The sequence below is a fragment of the Mytilus galloprovincialis genome, chromosome 7 (genome assembly GCF_965363235.1).
Source record: "Mytilus galloprovincialis chromosome 7, xbMytGall1.hap1.1, whole genome shotgun sequence".
Taxonomy (NCBI): Eukaryota; Metazoa; Mollusca; class Bivalvia; order Mytilida; family Mytilidae; genus Mytilus; species Mytilus galloprovincialis.
In genome coordinates this window covers 92,409,603-92,430,349 of record NC_134844.1, presented here as the reverse complement: position 1 = coordinate 92,430,349, position 20,747 = coordinate 92,409,603, and the positions used below count along the sequence as shown (strand labels likewise).

Genomic DNA, 20,747 nt, shown 5'->3' with positions numbered 1-20,747 from the left:
ACTATCTTAGTCTTACGTTTTTGTGTGAAATCTACTCATTGTTAGAGGTGTAACAGGAGGGGGTCAGTGTCTACACCTCCTGGGGTCAATTTCACAAAAATACTTTAGACTAAGATTGATCGTAAGTCATGAACAATTCAGTATACTTACTATCTTAGTCTTACGTTTTTGTGTGAAATCTACTCATTGTTAGAGGTGTAACAGGAGGGAGTCAGTGTCTACACCTCCTGGGGTCAATTTCACAAAAATACTTTAGACTAAGATTGATCGTAAGTCATGAACAATTCAGTATACTTACTATCTTAGTCTTACGTTTTTGTGTGAAATCTACTCATTGTTAGAGGTGTAACAGGAGGGAGTCAGTGTCTACACCTCCTGGGGTCAATTTCACAAAAATACTTTAGACTAAGATTGAACGTAAGTCATGAAAAAAATTCCAATATACATGTACTTACTATCTTAGTGTTACGTTTTTGTGTGAAATCTACTCATTGTTAGAGGTGTAACAGGAGGAGGTCAGTGTCTACACCTCCTGGGGTCAATTTCACAAAAATACTTTAGACTAAGATTGAACGTAAGTCATGAAAAATTCCAATATACATGTACTTACTATCTTAGTCTTACGTTTTTGTGTGAAATCTACTCATTGTTAGAGGTGTAACAGGAGGGGGTCAGTGTCTACACCTCCTGGGGTCAATTTCACAAAAATACTTTAGACTAAGATTGAACGTAAGTCATGAAAAATTCCAATATACATGTACTTACTATCTTAGTCTTACGTTTTTGTGTGAAATCTACTCATTGTTAGAGGTGTAACAGGAGGGGGTCAGTGTCTACACCTCCTGGGGTCAATTTCACAAAAATACTTTAGACTAAGATTGATCGTAAGTCATGAACAATTCAGTATACTTACTATCTTAGTCTTACGTGTTTGTGTGAAATCTACTCATTGTTAGAGGTGTAACAGGAAGGAGTCAGTGTCTACACCTCCTGGAGTCAATTTCACAAAAATACTTTAGACTAAGATTGAACGTAAGTCATGAAAAAAATTCCAATATACATGTACTTACTATCTTAGTGTTACGTTTTTGTGTGAAATCTACTCATTGTTAGAGGTGTAACAGGAGGAGGTCAGTGTCTACACCTCCTGGGGTCAATTTCACAAAAATACTTTAGACTAAGATTGAACGTAAGTCATGAAAAATTCCAATATACATGTACTTACTATCTTAGTCTTACGTTTTTGTGTGAAATCTACTCATTGTTAGAGGTGTAACAGGAGGGGGTCAGTGTCTACACCTCCTGGGGTCAATTTCACAAAAATACTTTAGACTAAGATTGAACGTAAGTCATGAAAAATTCCAATATACATGTACTTACTATCTTAGTCTTACGTTTTTGTGTGAAATCTACTCATTGTTAGAGGTGTAACAGGAGGGGGTCAGTGTCTACACCTCCTGGGGTCAATTTCACAAAAATACTTTAGACTAAGATTGATCGTAAGTCATGAACAATTCAGTATACTTACTATCTTAGTCTTACGTGTTTGTGTGAAATCTACTCATTGTTAGAGGTGTAACAGGAAGGAGTCAGTGTCTACACCTCCTGGAGTCAATTTCACAAAAATACTTTAGACTAAGATTGAACGTAAGTCATGAAAAATTCCAATATACATGTACTTACTATCTTAGTCTTACGTTTTTGTGTGAAATCTACTCATTGTTAGAGGTGTAACAGGAGGGGGTCAGTGTCTACACCTCCTGGGGTCAATTCCACAAAAATACTTTAGACTAAGATTGATCGTAAGTCATGAACAATTCAGTATACTTACTATCTTAGTCTTACGTTTTTGTGTGAAATCTACTCATTGTTAGAGGTGTAACAGGAGGGAGTCAGTGTCTACACCTCCTGGAGTCAATTTCACAAAAATACTTTAGACTAAGATTGATCGTAAGTCATGAACAATTCAGTATACTTACTATCTTAGTCTTACGTTTTTGTGTGAAATCTACTCATTGTTAGAGGTGTAACAGGAGGGAATCAGTGTCTACACCTCCAGGGGTCAATTTCACAAAAATACTTTAGACTAAGATTGATCGTAAGTCATGAACAATTCAGTATACTTACTATCTTAGTCTTACGTTTTTGTGTGAAATCTACTCATTGTTAGAGGTGTAACAGGAGGGAGTCAGTGTCTACACCTCCTGGGGTCAATTTCACAAAAATACTTTAGACTAAGATTGAACGTAAGTCATGAAAAATTCCAATATACATGTACTTACTATCTTAGTCTTACGTTTTTGTGTGAAATCTACTCATTGTTAGAGGTGTAACAGGAGGGGGTCAGTGTCTACACCTCCTGGGGTCAATTTCACAAAAATACTTTAGACTAAGATTGAACGTAAGTCATGAAAAATTCCAATATACATGTACTTACTATCTTAGTCTTACGTTTTTGTGTGAAATCTACTCATTGTTAGAGGTGTAACAGGAGGGGGTCAGTGTCTACACCTCCTGGGGTCAATTTCACAAAAATACTTTAGACTAAGATTGAACGTAAGTCATGAAAAATTCCAATATACATGTACTTACTATCTTAGTCTTACGTTTTTGTGTGAAATCTACTCATTGTTAGAGGTGTAACAGGAGGGGGTCAGTGTCTACACCTCCTGGGGTCAATTTCACAAAAATACTTTAGACTAAGATTGAACGTAAGTCATGAAAAATTCCAATATACATGTACTTACTATCTTAGTCTTACGTTTTTGTGTGAAATCTACTCATTGTTAGAGGTGTAACAGGAGGGGGTCAGTGTCTACACCTCCTGGGGTCAATTTCACAAAAATACTTTAGACTAAGATTGAACGTAAGTCATGAAAAATTCCAATATACATGTACTTACTATCTTAGTCTTACGTTTTTGTGTGAAATCTACTCATTGTTAGAGGTGTAACAGGAGGGGGTCATTGTCTACCCCTCCTGGGGTCAATTTCACAAAAAATACTTTAGACTAAGATTGAACGTAAGTCATGAAAAATTCCAATATACATGTACTTACTATCTTAGTCTTACGTTTTTGTGTGAAATCTACTCATTTTTAGAGGTGTAACAGGAGGGGGTCAGTGTCTACACCTCCTGGGGTCAATTTCACAAAAATACGTAAGACTAAGATTGAACGTAAGTCATGAAAAATTCCAATATACATGTACTTACTATCTTAGTCTTACGTTTTTGTGTGAAATCTACTCATTGTTAGAGGTGTAACAGGAGGTGGTCAGTGTCTACACCTCCTGGGGTCAATTTCACAAAAATACTTTAGACTAAGATTGAACGTAAGTCATGAAAAATTCCAATATACATGTACTTACTATCTTAGTCTTACGTTTTTGTGTGAAATCTACTCATTGTTAGAGGTGTAACAGGAGGGGGTCAGTGTCTACACCTCCTGGGGTCAATTTCACAAAAATACTTTAGACTAAGATTGAACGTAAGTCATGCAAAATTCCAATATACATGTACTTACTATCTTAGTCTTACGTTTTTGTGTGAAATCTACTCATTGTTAGAGGTGTAACAGGAGGGGGTCAGTGTCTACACCTCCTGGGGTCAATTTCACAAAAATACTTTAGACTAAGATTGAACGTAAGTCATGAAAAATTCCAATATACATGTACTTACTATCTTAGTCTTACGTTTTTGTGTGAAATATACTCATTGTTAGAGGTGTAACAGGAGGGGGTCAGTGTCTACACCTCCTGGGGTCAATTTCACAAAAATACTTTAGACTAAGATTGAACGTAAGTCATGAAAAATTCCAATATACATGTACTTACTATCTTAGTCTTACGTTTTTGTGTGAAATCTACTCATTGTTAGAGGTGTAACAGGAGGGGGTCATTGTCTACCCCTCCTGGGGTCAATTTCACAAAAAATACTTTAGACTAAGATTGAACGTAAGTCATGAAAAATTCCAATATACATGTACTTACTATCTTAGTCTTACGTTTTTGTGTGAAATCTACTCATTTTTAGAGGTGTAACAGGAGGGGGTCAGTGTCTACACCTCCTGGGGTCAATTCCACAAAAATACTTAAGACTAAGATTGAACGTATTCAGTATACTTACTATCAATCTTAATCTTAATTGTTTTTGTGAAATCGACCACTGGACCGTCAAGTGGCTAGTACTTAGTCCCTATTAGATCATCAGGATACCTGCTATAATAATTTGGCTGAACAAACATAGATTGATTGATTATTGGTGTTTTAACGCCATTTTTAAGCGCCGCATTTGGATCATTTTGGTTTTTTTTGGCCGGTTACGGGACGTATTATGGTATACCGTTGTCCATCTTTCTGTACGTCTGTTGCAACATGTCAGACATTAACTCAAAAACGCTTTACCCAATTTGTATAAAACTTTGGTGAATTGTATATCTATTGACGTGAGCTCCCTTTCGTGTTTCATAAATTGTAGATTTTATGTTTCCGAGAAATGGGGTTTTATTCATTAATTTTTAGCTCACCTGGCCCAAAGGGCCAAGTGAGCTTTTCACATCACTTGGCGTCCGTCGTCCGGCGTCGTCCGGCGTTAGCTTTTACAAAAATCTTCTCCTCTGAAACTACTGGGCCAAATCAAATCAAACTTGGCCACAATCATCATTGGGGTATCTAGTTTAAAAAATGTGTGGCGTGACCCGGTCAACCAACCAAGATGGCCGCCACGGTTAAAAATAGAACATAGGGGTAAAATGCAGTTTTTGGCTAATAACTCAAAAACCAATGCATTTAGAGCAAATCTGACATGGGGTAAAAATGTTTATCAGGTCAAGATCTATCTGCCCTGAAATTTTCAGATAAAATCGGTCAATCGGTTGTTGGGTTGCTGCCCCTGAATTGGTAATTTTGAGGAAATTTTGCTGTTTTTGGTTATTATCTTGAATATTATTATAGATAGAGATAAACTGTTAACAGCAATAATGTTCAGCAAAGTAAGATCTACAAATAAGTCAACATGACCAAAATGGTCAGTTGACCCGTTGAGGAGTTATTGCCCTTAATAGTCAATTTTTAACCATTTTTCGTAAATTAAAGTAATCTTTTACAAAAATCTTCTCCTCTGAAACTACTGGGCCAAATTAATCCAAACTTGGCCACAATCATCTTTGGGGTATCTAGTTTAAAAAATGTGTGGCGTGACCTGGTCAATCAACCAAGATGGCCGCCACGGCTAAAAATAGAACATAGGGGTAAAATGCAGTTTTTGGCTTATAACTCAAAAACCAAAGCATTTTGAGGAAATCTGACATGGTATAAAAATGTTTATCAGGTCAAGATCTATCTGCCCAAAAATTTTCAGATGAATCGGTCAATCGGTTGTTGGGTTACTGCCCCTGAATTGGTAATTTTGAGGAAATTTTGCTGTTTTTGGTTATTATCTTGAATATTATTATAGATAGAGATAAACTGTAAACAGCAATAATGTTCAGCAAAGTAAGATCTACAAATAAGTCAACATAACCAAAATGGTCAGTTGACCTGTTTAGGAGTTATTGCCCTTTATAGTCAATTTTTAACCATTTTTCGTAAATTAAAGTAATCTTTTACAAAAATCTTCTCCTCTCAAACTACTGGGCCAAATTAATCCAAACTTGGCCACAATCATCTTTGGGGTATCTAGTTTAAAAAATGTGTGGCGTGACCTGGTCAATCAACCAAGATGGCCGCCACGGCTAAAAATAGAACATAGGGGTAAAATGCAGTTTTTGGCTTATAACTCAAAAACCAAAGCATTTTGAGGAAATCTGACAGGAATAAAAATGTTTATCAGGTCAAGATCTATCTGCCCAAAAATTTTCAGATGAATCGGTCAATCGGTTGTTGGGTTACTGCCCCTGAATTGGTAATTTTGAGGAAATTTTGCTGTTTTTGGTTATTATCTTGAATATTATTATAGATAGAGATAAACTGTAAACAGCAATAATGTTCAGCAAAGTAAGATCTACAAATAAGTCAACATGACCAAAATGGTCAGTTGACCTGTTTAGGAGTTATTGCCCTTTATAGTCAATTTTTAACCATTTTTTGTAAATTAAAGTAATCTTTTACAAAAATCTTCTCCTCTGAAACTACTGGGCCAAATTAATCCAAACTTGGCTACAATCATCTTTGGGGTATCTTGTTTAAAAAATGTGTGGCGTGACCCGGTCAACCAACTAAGATGGCCGCCACGGCTAAAAATAGAACATAGGGGTAAAATGCAGTTTTTGGCTTATAACTCAAAAACCAAAGCATTTTGAGGAAATCTGACAGGGATAAAATGTTTATCAGGCATGTCAGGTCAAGATCTATCTGCCCTGAAATTTTCAGTTGAAACAGTCAACCCGTTGTTGGGTTGCTGCCCCTGAATTGGTAATTTTGAGGAAATTTTGCTGTTTTTGGTTATTATCTTGAATATTATAATAGATAGTGATAAACTGTAAACATCAATAATGTTCAGCAAAATTAGATTTACAAATAAGTCAACATGACCGAAATGGTCAGTTGACCCCTTTAGGACTTATTGCCCTTTATAGTCAATTTTTAACCATTTTTCATAAATCTAAGTAATCTTTTACAAAATCTCCACTGAAACTACAAGGCCACAATCATCTTTGGGGTATCTAGTTTGAAAAACGTGTCCGATGACCTGGCCATTCAACCAAGATGGCCGCCACGGCTAAAAATAGAACATAGGGGTAAAATGCAGTTTTTGGCTTATAACTATGAAATCAAAGCATTTAGAGCAAATCTGACAAGAAGTTAAAGTGTTAAGCAAGTCAATATATATCTGCCCTGAATTTGTCAGATGAATTGGACAACTGGTTGTTGGGTTGCTGCCCTCCAATTGGTAATTTAAATTTTTACCAAATATAGTTCTCTGTTACTAATGGGCAAAGTTCATTATAGATATAATTGTAAGAAGCAAAATCGTTCAGTAAAGTAAGAACTTCAAACACATCACCATCACCAAAATACAATTTTGTCATGAATCCATTTGTGTCCTTTGTTTAATATGCACATAGACCAAGGTGAGCGACACAGGCTCTTTAGAGCCTGTAGGTTTTTTTTTCAGTTTTCAGACAATAACTCAAAAATTTGCAAGAAACTTTTGTCAATTGTTTTTATCTATTGACATGCGCTACCTTTCAATTTTTATAAATTTTAGATTTTGCGGTTCCGAGAAATGGGGTTTTATTCATTAAAAAAGGGGGATTTTCCAGTTTTCGGACAATAACTCAAAAATGCTTTCAGCAGTTCTCATGAAACTTTGGTAACCCTAACCCTTAAACCCTGTTAAAGTTCATGAAGAGTCTGTAATCGTCATTATGCAGGATAAACAAGAAATAATATTTGTTCCTTAAGTACCTAATTACAATTTCCTTACAACAACAGTGCTGATTATCATTTATAAGAATTCAATTTGCTGAATAATAAGTGCAATATAGCATTATCATTTTTCAACCAATCTCTCAATATAGGAACGATATAAATATCAAAATGATTCTCTTTTAGTTGTGGCCTGTTATCTATTAAAGAGATAAATCTTTATCACACTGCAAGGAGTAAGATACGAAAACGTAATACAAAAACTGATTTAATTTGATTGGCCTAATTTCCCATGACGATATCATATGACGATATCAATTATTTTTAAATGATTTATTTCATGTTTATTTGCAGATTGTTATTGACCTGTGGTAGCTGGTATTAACGCCATGATGACACCCTTTGAAATAAGCTGAAGTTTTAACTGGAGTTTGTTGAAGGATAATTTGTAGTTGACAGTTTCAGAACTAGAACCAACAGACTTCTGGTTGGGACTTTGGGTACTTAATCATACTCAGTATATATCTATACGATTAAACGAAAAGACCTCATTTTTGGTGTCGCTTCTCTTCTTTCCACAATAAATTAATCAACACGCCTCTGTGTCCTATAGGTACAGTGCATAGTGGCATTTGTCATCCATTCATATGATTATTCAGATTGAGGTATTTTTGGAGAAAAACGAGAAAAAAGGCATCCGGATATTGTTCCGCCATTGGACGAAATTTTAAGTAAGATTAGACTTCCGGTTTGCGTTTTTCTGTATACTTTGAACATACATATACAAAGAATAAAGTGTATTTTCAAAATTCTATCTGCTATCATTTTCTTTTAAGTTAACTATCCACGGCAGTCACAGAGTTTATTAAATAGAGAGGGTCTGTATACTTTTCTGTATACTTTGAACATACATATACACAGAATAAAGTGTATTTTCAAAATTCTATCTGCTATCATTTTCAAGTTAACTATCCACGGCATTCACAGAGTTTATTAAATAGAGAGGTCTGTATACTTTATCAATGACCACTATGGATCGATTTGTAAACTTCGAATATAAAAAGAATAAAGTGTATTTTCAAAATTCTATCTGCTACCATTTTCAAGTTAACTATCCACGGCATTCACAGAGTTTATTAAATAGAGAGGTCTGTATACTTTATCAATGACCACTATGGATCGATTAGTAAACTTCGAATTGAAAGTAAATACACTATATTTATATAGTAATGAATGTTCATAATATACAGATAAGCGCTACAATTATTCATGTGAACTTTTTCTGAAAATTTTACAAAATTCATTGATTACAAAAAAAGAAGATGTGGTATGATTGCCATGTTGAGACAACTCTCCACAAGAGACCAATATGACACAGATATTAACAACTATAGGCTACCGTACGACCTTCAACAACGAACAAAGCCCATACAGCATACTCAGTTTTAAAAGGCCCCGAACTGACAATGTAAAACAATTCAAACCAGAAAACAAGCGGCCTTATTTATGTTCAAAAAAATGAACGAAAAACAAATATGTAACACATAAACAAACAACAACCACTGAATTACAGGCTCCTTACTTGAATGTTCATAACATACTAAATGTATGTTCATATTGAAATTGATAGAGAACCAAAAAATGGGAATATTGGAAATAAAGGAGGAGGGATAAAAAAAAAGCATTTTCCTGTCCCCAATAACCTATGACTTATGATACTTTTGCTGAAATTTTCCAGTCATTCAATATTTTACAAAATTCTTCCAACAACACTTTAATACTTTAAACTACGCTCTGAATGCCCGCGATTTCGCGGGTGTGTTCTAGTATATATATATTTCTGATATGAATAAAAACATTGTCAGTGCAACAGCTAAACAGAAATTATTTCTAGTGATCAAACATGCTAAAGGAGGGATAATCACATTAACTTTCTTCAATATACTGGCCATATGTCTGTGTGCCTTGTCATTGTAACACCTGGACAAATATTGTTTCTGGTGGTCTAACATGTTAAAGGGGAGATAATCAAATAAACTTACTTCTATATACCATGTATACTGTCTGTATGTCTGTGTGCCATTCAGTGTAACAGCTGGACAAATATTGTTTCTGGTGGTCTAACATGTTAAAGGGGAGATAATCAAATAAACTTACTTCAATATACCATGTATACTGTCTGTATGTCTGTGTGCCATTCAGTGTAACAGCTGGACAAATATTGTTTCTGGTGGTTTAACATGTTACAGGGGAGATAATCAAATAAACTTGCTTCTATATACCATGTATACTGTCTATGTCTGTGTGCCATTCAGTGTAACAGCTGGACAAATATTGTTTCTGGTGGTTTAACATGTTTAAGGGGAGATAATCAAATTAACTTGCTTCTATATACCATGTATACTGTCTGTATGTCTGTGTGCCATTTGTTGTAACAGCTGGACAAATATTGTTTCTGGTGGTCTAACATGTTAAAGGGGAGATAATCAAATAAACTTACTTCAATATACTGTCTATATGTCCATGTACCTTGTCGTTGTAACAACTGGACAGATATTGTTTATGGTAAACCAAAGTTTACATGTTAAAGGGGAGGTAATAAAATCAACTGTCTTTAGTAAACTTATGTCTGTTTGCCTTGTCAGCCCTTTACTTCTTCTCAGATGATGGATACATTAACCTTTACATAGTGGAGAAAAAGTATGGCCTAAATCAATGGTTAAAATATTAGTCAAAGAATTTAAACTAATATATATATATATTTTAAATGTGTACTTTTTTGCAGGATAAAATGGCAGATTGGAATAAGGTAAGATTTTCTTCTTAAAGGTTAATGGTCATGTGACCTATTTGTGTCTATAAATGTGTAATTTATTGTATTCATTGAGGGAAAATAGAAGAAATTCAAAATGACAAGAGTTATAAGAATGTTAATGGACAAAATTTGAAGGAGCAAACCTGATGCATTATACAATGATACAAAGTGTTTTCTTCTCTAAAAAACTCAGAAATTACAAACAGCGGTTTAACTGTCTTAGTCAGTTGGTAGTTGTTACATTTGAAAAGCAAACTTTAAAAGTAGACATCTTAAGCAGAATAACTCAGACTATAAAAAAAGTAGTTTGTTAATTTGTTAATTACAATATTTTTAATGTATAACACATGTCACTATAATTACCAATATACTCAATTAGTTACTTAATTTGAATTTATACATTTATCATACATTAGTATGTGCAGGAGAGAAATGCTTAAGCTTTGTTTTACTTACAGAAACTTTGTACAGCTGCTCTGGAGGGAAATCTTAAAGATGTGGAATTATCATTGAGGACTGGAGCTGAGTTGGAATATAAAAGTGTAAGTGAAGTAGAAATATTTGATCATAAAAAGGTATTTACTGACAGTACACACAAGATGAATCATATATAAATCCCCCTTGTTTGTTCTGAGTGATTTGTTATATAGATGAATATTGGTTATCACATGTATTTCTGTATTTTACATAAGAAGTAAGAAACATTGTTATTTACATTTTTTTTGTATAGATTAGACCATTGGTTTTCACGTTTGAAAGGTTTTACACTAGTAATTTTTTGGGGCCCTTTATAGCTTGTCTTTAAGTGTGAGCCAAGGCTCCCTGTTGACGATCATACCTTGACCTATAATGGTTTACTTTTATAAATTGTGACTTGGATGGAGAGTTGTTTCAGTGGCACTCATACCAAATCTTCCTATATCTATTTACACACCAACAATACACTTAACTTCTGTTTTTACACGAAATTTATCAACAAAACATGGATGTATTACCTATCAACCAGAGAAAATAGAGGATAAATACCAAGGAGGCAATCAACTTACATAAGTAGAAGTAGAATTCAATGGCAGAAACAAAATATTAAAAAGACAAAACAATAGTTCCTAAAACACTTCACAGGGCACCAAGAACAGACATGAAATATGCTATTAAACTTTTATGTTATTGGGTTACTGTCTCAAGCTTTAAAATAAGACACAGTCAAATCTTATTAACATGATTAAGTTGAAGGGACTGGACAAAAGTATTTGACTTATCTGAGGTTAGAATCATCCAAGTTCAAAAGTGTCATAATCTAGAATGCATAAAATACAGTATGAGATTTGTGTAAACTAAATATTTTGAATAGTGTGACATGACAATTTGTTATTATGTATTGAAGCTCCATCTTCTTTTTTTTATCCTTCATAATAATTGAACACACAAGTACAGATACAAAACATTCACAAACAAAATCAATAAACAAATATTTACAAACATTTGACAAAGGGCAGTCACTATAAATTATGGAATCACTTTCATAACAAAACAAAATCAATAAACAAATATTTACAAACATTTGACAAAGGGCAGTCACTATAAATTATGGAATCACTTTCATAACAAAACAAAATCAATAAACAAATATTTACAAACATTTGACAAAGGGCAGTCACTATAAATTATGGAATCACTCTCATAACAAAACAAAATCCCAAAAGATCACTGGTAATGGTTGTCTGCTTTGCATTCAATAATTGTAAATTTGTCATAATTCTGCAAAACCTTTAATTATTGCAATTAAGGTGGTACATAGCACTACAGGGAGATAACTCTGTATAAATCAGCTGAACGTTTTAATCACGTTCTATTGTTAAGGAAATATTAAGTTTCTCAATGATCAAAATTAGTGTTTGTCAAACTGCTATATATATCCAATGAAATTTTTCTGATAAAGTGTGTAGTTAAAATTTTTATATTTTTGTCAAAGGGTCAAGGTAAATATTTTGTCAAAATTTTATGAAAATTAAACAAGACAAATTACTTTTAGTCAATGTGTTTGGTACCACCTTAATGAATGTTGGTTCTAACTATTTATCTGATTACACTCTGGTCATTTAAGTTTGTTTTGTTTTAATATCAGGTGAAATATGTTAAAGTTCCGCATGGACGATCGAAACAGGTGTTAATTACTGGTCATCAGAAACATGTCATTTTAAATGTTATACGAACAAGTATGTGTGACACCTGATAATAAAACACTCTTGTTCTCTTGTAGTGAATATGACATGTGACACCTGATAATAAAACACTCTTGTAGTGAACATGACATGTGACACCTGATAATAAAACACTCCTGTAGTGAACATGACATGTGACACCTGATAATAAAACACTCCTGTAGTGAACATAGCATGTGACACCTGATAATAAAACACTCCTGTAGTGAACATGACATATGACACCTGATTAAACATCATTCATTGACCACTTCTGTACTGAAAATGACATGTGACACTGGATCATACAACATTCATTGACCACTCCTGTACTAAACATGACATGAGACACCTGATCATACAACATTCATCATCCACTCCTGTATTGAACATGACATGTGACATCTGATCATATAACATTCATTTACCACTCCTCTACTGAACATGACATGTGACACCTGATCATACAACATTCATTTACCACTCCTGTACTGAACATGACATGTGACACCTGATCATACAACACTCATCAACAACTCTTGTACTGAATATGACATGTGACACCTGATCATACAGCATTCATTGACCATTCCTGTATTGAACATGACATGTGACACCTGATCATACAACATGTCATTAACCACTCCTCTACTGAACATGACATGTGACACCTGATCATACAATATTCATTGACCACTCATGTACTGAACATGACATGTGACACCTGATCATACAACATTCATCATCCACTCCTGTATTGAACATGACATGTGACACCTGATCATACAAAATTCATCAACCACTCCTGTATTGAACATGACATGTGACACTGGAACATACAACATTCATTAACCACTCATCTAGTGAACATGGCAAGTAACACCTGATCATACAACATTCTTTGATCAGTACTCTAAGGAACATGACATGTGACACATGATCAAACAACATTCATTGACCAATCCTGTATTGAACATGACATGTGACACCAGATCATACAATATTCATTGACCACTCCTATACTGAACATCACATGTGACATCTGATCATACAACATTCTTTGACCAGTCCTCTAAGGAACATGACATGTGACACTGATCAAACAACAGTCATTGACCAATCCTGTATTGAAAATGATATGTGACATCAGATCATACAATATTCATTGACCATTCCTATACTGAACATGACATGTGACACCTGATCATACATCATTCATTTACCACTCCTGTAGTGAACATGATGTGTCACACCTGATCATACATCATTCATTTACCACACGGTACCGAACAAGACTTGACATCTGATCATACAACATTCATTTACCACATGGTACTGAACAAGACTTGACATCTGATCATACAACATTTCGTTACCCCTTCTGTACTGATCATGACATGTGACATCTGATCATACAGCATTCATTTACCACAAGGTACTGAACAAGACTTGACATCTGATCATACAACATTTCGTTACCCCTTCTGTACTGAACATGACATGTGACATCTGATCATACAACATTTCGTTACCACTTCTGTACTGAACATGACATGTGACATCTGGTCATACAAAATTCATTTACCACTCCTGTACTGAATGTGACACTTGATCATACAACATTTTATGTACCACTACTGTACTGAACATGACATGTGACACCACATCATACAATATTCATTTATTACTTCTGTACTGAACATGACATGTGACACCTGATCATACATCATTCATTTACCAGTCCTATGCTGAACATGACATGCAGCACCTGATGATACAACATTCATTTACCACTCCTATGCTGAACATGACATGTGTCACCTGATCATACATATTCATTTACCACTCCTGTATTGAGCATGACATGTGACACCTGATCATACAACATTCATCATCCACTCCTGTATTGAACATGACATGTGACACCTGATCATACAAAATTCATCAACCACTCCTGTATTGAACATGACATGTGACACTGGAACATACAACATTCATTAACCACTCATCTAGTGAACATGGCAAGTAACACCTGATCATACAACATTCTTTGACCAGTCCTCTTAGGAACATGACATGTGACACATGATCAAACAACATTCATTGACCAATCCTGTATTGAACATGACATGTGACACCAGATCATACAATATCCATTGACCACTCCTGTACTGAACATGACACGTGACACCTGATCATACAACATTCTTTGACCAGTCCTCTAGGGAACATGACATGTGACACCTGATCATACAACATTCATGTACCACTAATGTACTGAACATGACATGTGACACCACATCATACAATATTCATTTACCACTTCTGTACTGAACATGACATGTGACACCTGATCATACATCATTCATTAACCACTCCTGTAATGAACATGACATGTGACACCTGATCATACAATATTCATTGACCACTACTGTACTGAACATGACATGTGACACTGGATCATACATCATTCATTTACCAGTGCTGTACTGAACATGACATGTGACACCTAATCATACATTATTCATTTACCACTCCTGTACTAACATGACATGTGACACATGATCATACAATATTCAGTCACTACTCCTGTACTGAACATGATATGTGACACTGGATCATACATAATTCATTAACCACTCATGTAGTGAACATGACATGTGACACTGGATCATACAACATTCATTTACCACTCCTAAATTGAACATGACATGTGACACCTGATCATACAATATTCAATCACTACTCCTGTACTGAACATGAAATGCAACACCTGATCATACAACATTCATTTACCACTCCTGTAATGAACATGACATGTGACACCTGATCATACAACATGCATTTACAACTCCTGTACTGAGCATGACATATGACACCTGATCATACAACATTTATTTACCACTCCTATGCTGAACATGACATGTGTCACCTGATCATACATCATTCATTTACAACTCCTGTACTGAACATGACATATGACACCTGATCATACAACATTCATTTACCACTCCTGTACTGAACATGACATGTGACACCTGATCATACAACATTCATTTACGACTCCTGTACTGAACATGACATGTGACCACTGATCATACATCATTCATTTATCACTCCTGTACTGAACATGACATGTGACACTTGATCATACATCATTCATTTACCAGTCCTGTACTGAACATGACATGTGACACCACATCATACAACATTCGTTTATTAAGTCTCCCAAACAAAGTTTGGAGACTTATTGTTTTTGCTCAGTTCTTATTATTTTTATTATTCTTCTTCTTTTTATGGCACCCTCAACGGAGTTGGGGTGACATATTGTTATTGTTCGTTTCTTTTTATGTCACCCTGACGGAGGTCGGGTGACATATTGTTATTGTACGATTCTTTTTTTCTTATTATTCTTATTCCGCACTTTTTGTCCAGCTTAGTTCTTGGAACTGAATGGACCAATGTTGATGGAACTATAACATAATGTTAATCACCATGTGTAGTTTTGCATCTTACTTTGGAATTTAAAAAATGGCTGCCATTGCCATGGAAACAGCAAAAATGTGAAAAATAGAAGTGTGTTCCAATCTATATGAAACTTCTATGATATTAAGAGACTCATGCACACTTCAACATGGTACATTTTTTTTTCAACTGGGGGGTCTCTTGACATAATTTGAGGGGGGTGAATTTTTCATGGAACATTCCAGAACATAAGTGTTAAAATAGTTTTGCAGACATTTTAAAAATGTTATATAATTGTATATTATTATGGGGAGAACAATATGCAGCAGTAATTTGACTTTGGAATTTTTAAAATGGCGGCCGTTACCATGGAAACAGCAAAAATACAAAAAATATCAAAATGCTCCAAATTCATTGGAATTTAAAACAGAAATATCTATTGTCATGCAAAAATCTGCATTCACTGATGGACAATTTCGAAATGGCTGCTGTTTAGTGTCAATTGGCAGACCAGGGTGACATCCGCTATTGCTTGCAATGGCAATTCAAGTTTTTCTTATTTTTATTTTTCCACACATTTTGTCCACGCTATTTCTCGGAATTGGTCAGACCAATGTTGATGGAACTATACCATAATATGAACCTCCATGTGAAGTTGTGCAAGAGACATTGGAATGGTAAAAAATGGCCGCCGTTACCATGGAAACTGCAAAAATGTAAAAAAAAATCCAAATTCTAAATCTTTTATTATAAGAGCCAACCTAATGAAACTTTATGTAAATGTTGGCAGAGATGCCCTGAGGTACCAACAGTACTTAGCTTCTGCAAAATCTGTACCATTGCCATGGAAACTGGAGAAAAGTATAACATTGAACCTATGGGAAAAAACATCAAACTAGCCTTTTCTAAAGGAATATAAGATCAAACTCAAAGAAACTTTATGAATATATAACATGGCATAAGTCGATATTGAACTGTTGTTGGAATTTTCGAAATGGACACCGTTACCATGGAAACAGCAAAAATGTCCAAAAATCTCAAAATGCTCCAAACTTAATGAAACTCATTATAAATGACCAATGGCAAGTAAAGATCAGACTTTTGACTTAGGAATTTTCAAAATGGCCGCCGTTGCCATGGAAACTACAAAAATTTCAAAAACTTCAAAATGCTCCAAAATTGAGGAAGCGTTACAGCAATGTTAGTAAACATCTGTAGATGCGGTTTTTGACTTTGGAATTTTCGAACTGGCTGCAGTTTAGTGGCAATGTGGGAAGGGTGCCATCCGCTATTGCTTGCAATGGCAAATCTAGTTCTTTTTCTTTTTCTTCTTCCGCCACTTTAAAAAATGAACTTGTCCGCAGCGTTTCTCCAAAACCGCTTGTCAGATTTACTTAGGGTTTCATAAAATGTTAGACTAATATGTCTAGGTGAGCCATCAATCGTACGTTTGTGCATTGGGGTCTATTAAGGGATATTTTCGGGGGCCGAAAGAAGGGAGGGGTTTACTATAGAACCCTATGGGATTTTCAAATGAATATAAACACACAGTCTTCAGAAATGATCATAGGACAACAAAACAAATCACATGAAATAAAGGGGGAATCCCTGAGGGGTCATTCCCACCCCCTTAAATTTGAGAATATGCTATTATCATGTAAACAGTCCAATCCCTACTCCTAAACCATATATATATTCTTGAATGGGACGATAAAACAAATTTAATAAAATAAAAGGGAAGTCCCTGGGGGTCACCCCCACCCCATTCAATTTGAGAATGTTCTATTATCTTGTAAACGGTCCAGATCCCCACCCCTAAACCATACATATTCTTGTAAGGGACAATAAAACAAATAAAAAGAAAGAAAAGGGAAGTCCCTAGGGGGTCACCACACCCCCTCTTGTTTGAAAAGTTGTAAACGGTCCAAATCCCCACCCCTAAACCATATATATTATTGAATGGGACGATAAAACAAATTTAATGAAATAAAAGGGAAGTCCCTGGGGGTCACCCCCACCCCATTCAATTTGAGAATGTTCTATTATCTTGTAAACGGTCCAGATCCCCACCCCTAAACCATACATATTCTTGTAAGGGACAATAAAACAAATAAAAAGAAAGAAAAGGGAAGTCCCTAGGGGGTCACCACACCCCCTCTTGTTTGAAAAGTTGTAAACGGTCCAAATCCCCACCCCTAAACCATATATATTATTGAATGGGACGATAAAACAAATTTAATGAAATAAAAGGGAAGTCCCTAGGGGGTCACCACACTCCCTCTTGTTTGAAAAGTTGTAAACGGTCCAAATCCCCACCCCTAAACCATATATATTATTGAATGGGACGATAAAACAAATTTAATGAAATAAAAGGGAAGTCCCTGGGGGTCACCCCATCCCGTTTAATTTGAGAATGTTCTATCATCTTGTAAACGGTCCAGATCCCCACCCCTAAACCATATATATATTGTTGTAGGGGACAATACAACAAATCAAATGAAAATTGAAGGGAAGTCCCTGGGGTCACACCCACCCCATTCAATTTGAGAATGTTTTATTATCTTGTAAACGGTCCAGCTCCCCACCCCTAAACCATATATATTCTTGTAGGGGACAATAAAACTAATGAATAGAAATAAAAGGGGAGTCCCTAGGGGGTAACCCCACCCCCTCTTGTTTGAAAACTTGTAAATGGTCAAGATCCCCACCCCTAAGCCATACATATTCTTGTATGGGACATTTAAACAAATCAAAAGAATATGGGAGCTTTGTTTGGGAGACTTCGTAACAGCATCCTGTTACAATTACTTCTTGTTACTTCTGTACTGAGCATGACATGTGACACCTGATCATACAACATTCTTTGACCAGTCCTCTTTGGAACATGACATGTGACACATGATCAAACAACATTTATTGACCAATCCTATATTGAACATGACATGTGACACAAGATCATACAATATTCATTGACCACTCCTGTACTGAACATAACACATGACACCTGATCATACAACATTCATGATTCTTTGACCAGTCCTCTAAGGAACATGACATGTGACACTGATCAAACAACATTCATTTACCACTCCTGTACTGAATATGACACCTGATCATACAACATTCATTTACCACTCTTGTACTGAACATGACATATGACACCTGATCATACATCATTCATTTACCAGTCCTGTACTGAACATGACATGTGACACCACATCATACAACATTCATTTACTACTTCTGTACTGAGCATGACATGTAACACCTGATCATACAACATTCATTTACCACTCCTGTAATGAACATGACATGTGACACCTGATCATACAACATTCATTTACCACTCCTGTTATGAACATGACATGTAACACCTGATCATACAACATTCAATTACCACTCCTGTACTGAGCACAACATGACAACACCATCATTTGACCTAACACTCTTTTCCTTAACACCAACATGTGACATATCTTGGACACTTTTATACTCAACACCAATATGTGACATAGCAATAACACTCTTAAACTAAACACATCGCATAAACTAGCCATACCAATCTTATATGTAACACTCTTATGCTCAGCATCAATTAATCTGAATCAGAAAATATAACTTGTTTTTATTTTTCTTGAAATATTTTTTTTAAACTTTGATCATTATTGTTAATCAGACAGATTTAATGAAAAAAAAATATTTGTTAGAATTTTAATGAGAAGTTGATGAGAACAAGTTGTGTTAACATCTTTAGTCAGATAATGTTAATTCTACAGATCTAATGTAAAACATCTTTTAAAAATAACAAATACTTGACAGAATTATATAAAGTGGGGTCTTATTTTTCTTGTCTCTTTGTACTGAATTCGAAAATATAACTCGTTTTTATGTTTCTTGAAAAAAAGTTTTTTTTAACTTTGATCATTCTACTGAATCATTGTTAATCAGACAGTTTTAATGGATAACAAATATTTGATAGAATTATATAAAGTGGGGTCTTCATTTTAATTGTCTTGTTCAGCTGAGTCCATTGATATAAATATTGTTTATGTTTCTTGAAAAAAGTTTTTTTTTTAACCTGACAGTTCTGATGGAAGTTCTGACATCTCACAATAAAAATGGGCGTCAAGTTGGTTACCTATTCCCTATTCCCTATTCGTTACCTATTCCCTATTCCCTATTCGTTGCCTATTCGTTACCTATTCCCTATTCCCTATTCGTTACCTATTCGTTACCTATTCCCTATTCCCTATTCGTTACCTATTCGTTACCTATTCCCTATTCCCTATTCGTTGCCTATTCGTTACCTATTCCCTATTCCCTATTCGTTACCTATTCGTTACCTATTCCCTATTCCCTATTCGTTACCTATTCGTTACTTATTTGATTTTTAATATCCTTCCCCCTTTTTAATTATGGCATGGAATAGTTTAATATGGCTGCCGTTACCATGGAAACAGCACAATTGTGAAAAAAATGAGCTTTTGGTTTTTGGTGAACTGTTTGGATATGCTTCAACTCAGAATCATCATATTTTAAAACAATGTAGGTGCCCACTATATACAGGTGTTGGATGATTTTGGCGATCATTGGAACTACTATGTTGCCATGGAAACTACACCAAAATTTTCAAAATTCTAAAAATGCTCAAAACTTCATGAAACTTCACAGTAATGATGAGCAACATTGGAGTTGGAATTTCCAAAATAGGTCTTGTTACCATGGAAACAATGCAAAAAGGTCAAAAATTTCAAAAATAAGAATTTTCCGCAAACTGGATGAAACTTTACAGGAATGGTAACTGGCATAGGCAGAGTTGGATTTTGAAGTTAGAATTTTCAAAATGGCCGCCGTAACCATGGAAACAGCAAAAATATCAAAAATTCAAAATGTTCAAAC

The 20,747-nt window shown here is 34.9% G+C and overlaps 1 long non-coding RNA gene across 1 annotated transcript; it reads left to right on the top strand.

The window, feature by feature from the left end:
• Positions 1–7,725: 7,725 nt before the first annotated feature.
• Positions 7,726–10,724, top strand: LOC143082057 (uncharacterized). Its single transcript, XR_012980245.1, has 3 exons — positions 7,726–7,867; positions 10,153–10,176; positions 10,641–10,724. It is a non-coding gene; the product is annotated as an uncharacterized LOC143082057 (long non-coding RNA).
• The last annotated feature ends 10,023 nt before the right edge of the window (positions 10,725–20,747 follow it).